The sequence below is a fragment of the Enhydra lutris genome, unplaced genomic scaffold (genome assembly GCF_002288905.1).
Source record: "Enhydra lutris kenyoni isolate GAN:26980312 unplaced genomic scaffold, ASM228890v2 scaffoldscaffold7, whole genome shotgun sequence".
Classification (NCBI taxonomy): Eukaryota; Metazoa; Chordata; class Mammalia; order Carnivora; family Mustelidae; genus Enhydra; species Enhydra lutris.
In genome coordinates, this window is record NW_019154091.1 from 38072452 (window position 1) to 38080786 (window position 8335).

Here is an 8335-nt window from a genome sequence, read left to right on the forward strand (position 1 = left end):
ATTTGTAATGATTTAATATTTTGTCAGAAGTTGGGGAAATCAACTTTGGGGAAAAAAAGATGAGCAGATTATCTTAATTCTGTAAAGAATTTATTTATTTATTGGACAGAGAGAGAGAGTAAGAAAGGAAACAGAAGCAGGGGGAGTAGGAGAGGGAGAAACCGACTTCCAGCTGAGCAGGGAGCTTGATGTGGGGCTCGATTCCAAGATGCTGGGATCACAGCCGGAGCCAAAGGCAGAGGCTTAACAACTGAATCACTCAGGTGCCCCGAGAAATTAATTTTAAAATTAAAATTTAAGCTTTTGGCTTTTGGCTTGAAGCAGGAGAATGTGCAACTGTCTTGGGCCACCCGAATCCGGGTTCATCTGAGCCAGCCGCCTCCACCATGCCACCTAAGTTCAACCTTGATGAGATCAAAGTTTTTACCTGACGTACACTGGTGGGGAAGTCAGTGCCACATCTGCCCTGGCCCTCAAGTTCGGCCTTCTGGGGCAGTCTCCAGAACAGTTTGGTGATGACCTCACCAAGGCAACCAACTGGTGATTGGAAGGGTCTAGGGATGACGGTGAAACTGACCACTCATAACCAACAGGCCCAGATTGAAGTGGGACCTTCTGCCTCTACCCTGATGAGCAAATCACCAAGGGACAGAAAGATGCAGAAACACGTGAAGCACGGTGGCAGCATCACTTTTGATGAGATTGTCAACATTGCCTGCCAGATGTGGCACCGGTCTTTAGCCAGAGAACTCTCTGGAACCATTAACAAGATCCTGGGGACTGCCCAGTCTGTGGGCAACAATGTTGATGGCTGCCACCCCCATGACGTCATAGATGACATCAACAGTGGTGCAGTGGAATGAAGAACAACAAAGGAAAACATTTCAATAAAGGATCATTTGATCATCAGAAAATTTAAAAATGTCCTAAGGTATCTTTTAATTGAAAAAGGAAATCCCCTGCTCGTATATACCACATCTTGGGTATCCATTTATCAGTTGGTAGACACTGGGTTATTTCTACTTTTTGACTACTATGAATAATGCTGCTATGAGCATTTGTGCTCAGGTTTTGGTGTGAGCATATGTTTTCAATTATTTTGGTTGCATGTCCAGGACTGGAATGGCTGGGTCATATGGTAATTATATGTTTAATGTTTTGAGGCACAGTTTTCCAAGACAGCTGCACCATTTTACATTGCATCCGGCGATACACAGGGCCTCAATTTCTCTACATCCTCACTAGCATTTATTACTGGCCTTTTTTTTGGTTGTTAATGTTCATGAAGTAAGGATTACACACAGCTTGCTCAATGCATGTCTAAAGCAGTCGTCTCTGTCAGGTAAGAATTACGTGCAAAGCCCTCTGTGTATGCCAAGAAGACCAAACCAACGGATGTTCAGAACTGTTTCGATGCTTGGAACCATTATCTCCTCGCAGAAGACCAAAATTAGCGTATTACCTCAATATTACTGAATATCTTCTTGGGGTAGAGAATTAAAGGAGCTAGAGAAATACCTCTTAATAGATCTCTGTATCTCTGTCCCCTGAAATTTCTGAACCATGCTTAATTAAAAGAATCAAAGTTTCGTTTTGCTTTCTGGCATCATCTTCTTTAGATGATCTCCCATCATTCATCCATCAATGTAACTTAGGTTGTTTTCATATCTTGGCCATTGTGAGTAATGCTGCAGTGAACATGGAAGTGCAGACTATCTCTGTGAGATCTTATTTTCCTTTCTTTTGGCTATAAACACAGAAGTGGGGTTACTAGCTCATGTGGCAGTTCTATTTCCAATTTCTTAAGGAACCTCCCTACCGTTTTCCAGAGTGGCTGCGCCAATTTACATTCCCACCAACAGTGCACAAGGGGTCCCCTCTTCTCCACATCTTCGCCAGCACTTGTTATCTCCTGTCTTTCTGAGTCCAGCCATCCTAACAGGTGTGAGGTGATAGCTCCCTGTGGTTTTGATTTGCATCTGGTAGGGATTCATTTGCACTTTGTTCCATGAAGGGGAAATTAACCAAACATGTCCCATGATGGGGACGCCTGGGTGGCTCAGTCGGTTAAGTGGCTTCCTTCAGCTCGGGTCATGATCCCAGCGTCCTGGGATCAAGTCCCACATTGGGCTCCTTGCTCAGTGGGGAGCCTACTTTTCTCTCTCCCTCTGCCTGCCACTCTGCCTGCTTGTGTTCTCTCTCTCTCTGTCAAATAAATAAATAAAATCTTAAAAAAAAAAAAAAGATGTCCCCGGAGAGTGAGACACAACAGGCATCAATAAACATTGTCTGCCTCTTGTTGTTTCTTGTAAAATCTCTACTTTCATTTTATATTTTTTCTTTTTTTAAATATTTTATTTATTTATTTGAGAGAGAGACAGTGAGAGAGAGCATGAGCGAGGAGAAGGTCAGAAGGAGAAGCAGACTCCCCGTGAGCTGGGAGCCCAATGCGGGACTCGATTCCGGGACTCCAGGATCATGACCTGAGCTGAAGGCAGTCGCTCAACCAACTGAGCTACCCAGGCACCCCTCTACTTTCATTTTAAACAGTACGTATGGCTCTTCATCTTATCATAGTGGTAAGATCTTGAGTTCAATCTCTGGGACCGAGTTAGAAGAGTTCTTTCACCTTGCTTTGGTCTTAGATCAGGAAATGTCCAATATCTCCACCATGATCCATCCTCAAGCCCATGGCAGACATTGTTATGTATCATGACACACCACACTGTCTTGCCAAGTTCTACTTCTGTCACAGGGCCCTTGATGTTGTAGAGCTTCAAGAAGCCACTACTAACTGAAGAGAGATGGAGTGAAGTGGAGCCTATTCACCACCCTCGTTCTAAGAGCTAGTCCAGTCAGTCTAGTTCCCTGAAGGAGATTCTTCTCAGGACTCAGACCAGCTCATCATAGCTCTGAGACAGTGTTGAAAGCTGAAGTCACAGCCCTTTAAAAAGTGTTACTTGTTCTCACTGTGTCCTCAGAGCATATGCATATCATGCACACTTTTGTTTCTTTGACTTATTTTAAAAATGTACTGGGCGCCTGGGTGGCTCAGTTGGTTAAGCGTCTGCCTTCAGCTCAGGTCATGATCCCAGGGTCCTGAGATCAAGTCCCGCATCGGGCTACCTGCTCAGTGGAAGGTCTGCTTCTCTTCTATGCCTCTGCCTGCCGCTCCTCCTGCTTGTGCTCTCTATCTCTCTGTCAAATAAATAAATAAAACCTTTTTTAAAAAAAGTATTAATGGTTTAGGTTTGCTAAAATTTGAAGTCATTTTAAAACCCTAAGCCTTCACCACTTTGTCATGATAGACACTTGGAAAAAGATACTTGTATTTCTATTACCTCAGCCAAATGTGAACTGTGGCCAATGATTCCGCCAACGTCTCTCCACCTCTACGGCTCCTGGTCTTCTTCATATGCTGCCCTTCCTCTCTCACTGAGTTTCACTTGTCTGGAGTCCCTGCTTCTGGGAACAGTTCTGCTTTTGGTCAGCCATGCCCGTCACAAGATTTTATAGCATCAGTTTTCTTCAACTGTAAAAATACTAGATCAACTAATACTTATTCCAGCCAGAAAGATTAGATCATTTTGATTTAATTATAAGATATATTATCTTATAATCTGCAAAGTACTAAAACACTTGGCGACCCACTACTACCACTGCAATCTCTCTCCCCTTCCACCCTTGCCAGTTGCTTTTCATCCGTTCTTGGCCAGCACTAATCACGTTTCCCTTGAATAAGATGAGGAAACTCTGAAGCATGTTTTCTCAACATTAGTGCTACTGACATTTTGCGTTGGGTAATTCTTTGTTGTGGAGGACTGGTTCTGTATATTGTAACATCTTTGGCCTCTACCCTCTAGAATCCAGTTAGCAACCCCACTACCACCCCCCTACCCGTTATGGCAACTAAAAATGTCCCCCAGAATTACCAGATGTTGCCAGGGAGCAAGGGGGCAAAATTATCCCTAATTGAAAACAACTGCTGAATGTTACATATAAAAGGGCTGTATGTACTGTGAGTTTAGGAATTTTTGAAATTTTTTTAAAGATTTCTTTATCTGACAGAGAGTGAGAGAGTGAGAAAGCACAAAGCAGGGGAAGGGCAGGGGGAGTGGGGGAAGCAGACTCCCTGCTGAGCAGGGAGCCCAATAAGGGACTCAGTTCCAGGACCCTGAGATCATGACCTGAGCCAAAGGCGAAGCTTAACCAACTGAGCCACTGAGGCGCCTGGGATTACTGTATTTTTGAACATGTGTTTTTGTCAATGTGTTGTAGTCAAGTACGTGCAAAGATTAGGGAAGTGGTACTCAAGGGCATTCTACTTCACCTGGAATTGTCTTATGAGAAAAGACAGACTCTCTAAGGAGGTCTTAAAAGAAACTGTGACCCACAATACAGTTCAGTGTTAGGCTTGCAATAGGGATTTTAAAAATACACTAGTTCATTAGCTACCTTAACATACATTCTGTGGGCCTTCTTAAACTAGCACTAACCTCCACTTCTCTGCCCCACTGCCTCCCAGATACACTATGGAGCTAACTATTTTTGTTACCATATTATAACGTGAATATTTATACAGTAGCCTCTTCAATCTTAGAATCTTAGTAATTTTCATTCCAAAAATGCCCGGTGTGATGCTTTACACTCCACAAAGTATGGTTGAAAGGCACAAGGTCATGGCCCTTGTCATAGCAGTTGAATGTGCATTGAAATATTTTTCTATGATTTTTAAAAATAATTACAGTAGAAGAATAAGCTGTTGTAACATGTGAGGTCATGACAATTTATGTATTTATATTTGAAATCAGATTTCTATAAACTTGTATTTGTGTACAGAATTCTCAGTCGGTTTATATATTGTGACATTTTTATTCAAGATTGAGATACGGATTATGCTTAACAGTACAAGCTGAAATGAGACCATTTACTTTGTTTAAAATGCTGCACTGTGCAAGTTTGGAAATGTACATTGATTTACTGTATAGAATATCTTGAGTTTGTTTATACCTCCAAGTTTTTACACTGAAGATAAATTAGCTTTAAAAACATTCAAAACTTTTTTTTTTTTAAGGGAATAAGCTGTTGGGCTATTATCTGTATAAATGTGCTTTCTATTTTCCCAGCGTACAATGAAAGTTTATACTTGTATCTCACTGCATCATATCTGATTGTCATCCCCTGACATGAAAAGGGATCCTACATCTAACTTTGACAGAAATCTACTCGGTGTCTCCAGCCACCTTAAAATTGATAATGGTTTCATAAGGACACAGGAAGCATGATATTAAAAAAAAATATTTACCATCAAGTGGGGTCCAGGGATAGATGACCTGAGGAATCAGAGTCTAGCTATTGGAGTTGCTGTCAATGGTAATCCTGTTTACCTACTATTTGTTCTCACAGGAGTCTTAAGAAGTAAAATGTGCACATGGGTAACTTTTAAACCAAATGGGCACATGGTAACTCAAGCCATACAAAAGCTATTCATTGAGACGTAAATTTCATCCTCGCCCCTGACCTTTAGTCTCTCTTTCTTGGAGCAACCACTGATACCAATTTCTTGGTCTCCAGGAGATGTTCCACGCCTCTGTGCGTGCTCTGCACACGTGTGTGTAGGCATCATCGTAGGAGTTGCAATTCACACATCAGTAATCCCGTAGCGACAAAAACAAAATCAACCTTTAGCACAGTCACAGGAAAAAAGAACATTTTACCCAGTCACCCCGAGAAAGGGAAAAACTTAAGTATTAGGCATCTTTCCGCCTGCCTGGTTTGCTTTTAATACTGTATTTGATCAATTCTAAGACGCCCACTGTCAACATCTCAGCACGTCTGGAATTAGACTGTGTCTTAGATTTTTACGTTACATTTAAAGCAACACAGACTTATTGTGATATTTATAATTAGATAACCCAGAAAGAACATCATTCTTTTGTCCAGAGGTAGGTGGAGTAAATTATCCTTTTAAATCTTCTAAAAGGGTAAGGGATAGAGCCAGTCTCTGGCCCTGAGGAAACAGCCAGCTTTCAGGGGCAGCGGGTGGAAACGTACCCTTCTACACATAGGGAGCACTAGTGCTGTCTGATTAGCTTTCATTTGATGGGTTTCACCCATCACTTGTGTTTTTCTGCACATTCTCCTTCCTGCCCGGGTTAAATATGCAGCGTGGTGGACTGGAAAGAGTCTGGGTTTTAGAGTTAGGAATGAGTGGATTACATTTCTTCTCTTGACACTTTCTGTGTCATGTTGGGCAAGTTACCATCCAGAGCAGTATTTTCCTCCTCTGTAAAATGATTGCTCCTTCCCAGGCTTGTGGTAACCATTAAAACCACTGGCAGTGTAAATGTCATGGAATTCTTTCCTTCCTTCCTTCCTTTCCCTCCCTCCCTCCCTCCTTCCTTCCCTATTATCTATCATGTATCTATTGATTCATCTATCTGTCCCTTCCCCAGGTGCCAGCCCTTGGAAGTCCCCAAGCCCTCCAGTTTTGTAGGGTCATCTCGCACTTTAAGATTTAATAAAAATGAACTCACAATCCAGTCCTGTTTAAGATGGAATACTCCACGTCCTTCCCAATATCTCTAGGAAGCCTTTGCAGCAATTCTCACTGTTCCTACTGAATTCTTTCTCTCCATTCTACATTTTACCTCCTGGGATATTGGCTGTTCCTTTGAAACAATTTGTCACTCTGACAGACGGCATTCCAAACCCCTCACGTCCAAACCACGGCTGACTTAAAGCTGTGTGTGAATGTTTTATTACACTTTGTGGCCATTAAAACAGAGCTCATATTGCCATGCACAATAAAACAATTGATTGGTTAAAATCCAATACTAGGCTTCAGTGCAGGATGACCACATGGAGCAGAGAGTGTGGACTCGGGAGCCAGACTGCTCAGGTTCAAATTTTCATTCCATCACCTCCTAGCCATGACCTTGGTGTTGGGAAGGCAGTTTGCCATGGATCCCAGGAGTCTCTGCATGTCCTTGCTGAGGGCGCCAAACTACAGCCCCTCATCATCCTCTTACCCCAGTAGTTTCTGTAGTGAGTCACATAGAAATTAAATCGGTCTGGGCACTCACAGTTTAAGTACTTTGCAACTCACCTGCTATAAAAAGTGTTAAGCCTTTGACCCTGGGCTCTTCGCAGGCAGCACAACCCACTGTGTGAGTAGCTGTCCTCTGGGCCCATGACCACCCCACGGGAGTTAGGGGCAGGGAACCCTGCAGCCACACTGATGTTACTGCTGTTGTCTGCACTGTGAGTCACAGACGGTCTTGGCCCCCATCCATTCAGTTTCATCTCTGCTTCTGCACCTATGAAGTGATGGGGGGCCAACCTGCTGCGGGCTTACCCGTGTCCCTAGCAAGTCTGTCGCTCTTTGCCATTTGGGGCTTTTCCCTGATACTTGGTTAAGTTACTTAATGTCCCTGTGCCTCAGTTTCTACACTTGAAAATGGGGAAAATAATAATAATAATAATAATAATGCTCAACTCCTACTGTTATTTTGAGAATCAAATCAGTTAATGTAAGTCAAGCACTTAGAACAGGGCCTGGCATGTAATTATATTTGAACTAATGTTAATATCGCTTAGCTCTGTTTTCTCCCATCTGTTCCTAACTTCTCACCTTCTAAAACTCAAAATTCTTCTAAATTTTGTCTTCTAAAACTCAAAATTCTACCTTTATTTTGAAGGGAAATGTACTTTTCTTTGTCCCACTGCTAGCTAGGTCACTAAGGCCAGGCCCCAGGGGCTAACTTTTTCCAAACAGAATGCTTAACAAAGACAGTTTTCTTCCCTACACAGCACCCCGCCCCCCAAAGTTCTTAAATGAGAAGTGTTTGGGTCCCTCTCTGCTAGAACAGAGGTGGTATTCAAATAATGTAACAGCTACTCTGGTAAGGGCACTGGCCCACCAGAACTCTCTGGAAGGTAAATATACCAGCAAAAAGCAAGCTTCGGTGCAGTAATCCGTGTACTCAGAGCCAAAACATATTTCTTTGAAATACGAGAATTTAAAATATGTTCCCCTCTCCTGCCTCTAACAGGCTGATCAGATATTAGCCACAGGACTTTGTCGACCTAATTTGAGAGGAGGGGTGGATAGTGGGTGTAAATACAGAATTTAAAAAGCTTGGAGAAGGGGTAGATCTATCTACACAAAATAAGAGCTGCGTGGGAGGAAACAAAAGATCCTGGGAGTGAAAGGAGGCAGATGAGAAAAAAGAGATCGTAGGGAAAAGCAAGGATGAGATCAGCGTTCCTGAAGATGGGGGACAAAAATATTTGAATTGCTCCCAGGTGAATAAAAGTTTGGGAAAAGGAGGTG

At 42.6% G+C, this 8335-nt stretch overlaps 1 pseudogene; it reads left to right on the forward strand.

Annotated features, from left to right (window-relative positions):
* The first annotated feature begins 386 nt into the window (after positions 1-386).
* Positions 387-863, forward strand: LOC111141986 (annotated as a pseudogene).
* The last annotated feature ends 7472 nt before the right edge of the window (positions 864-8335 follow it).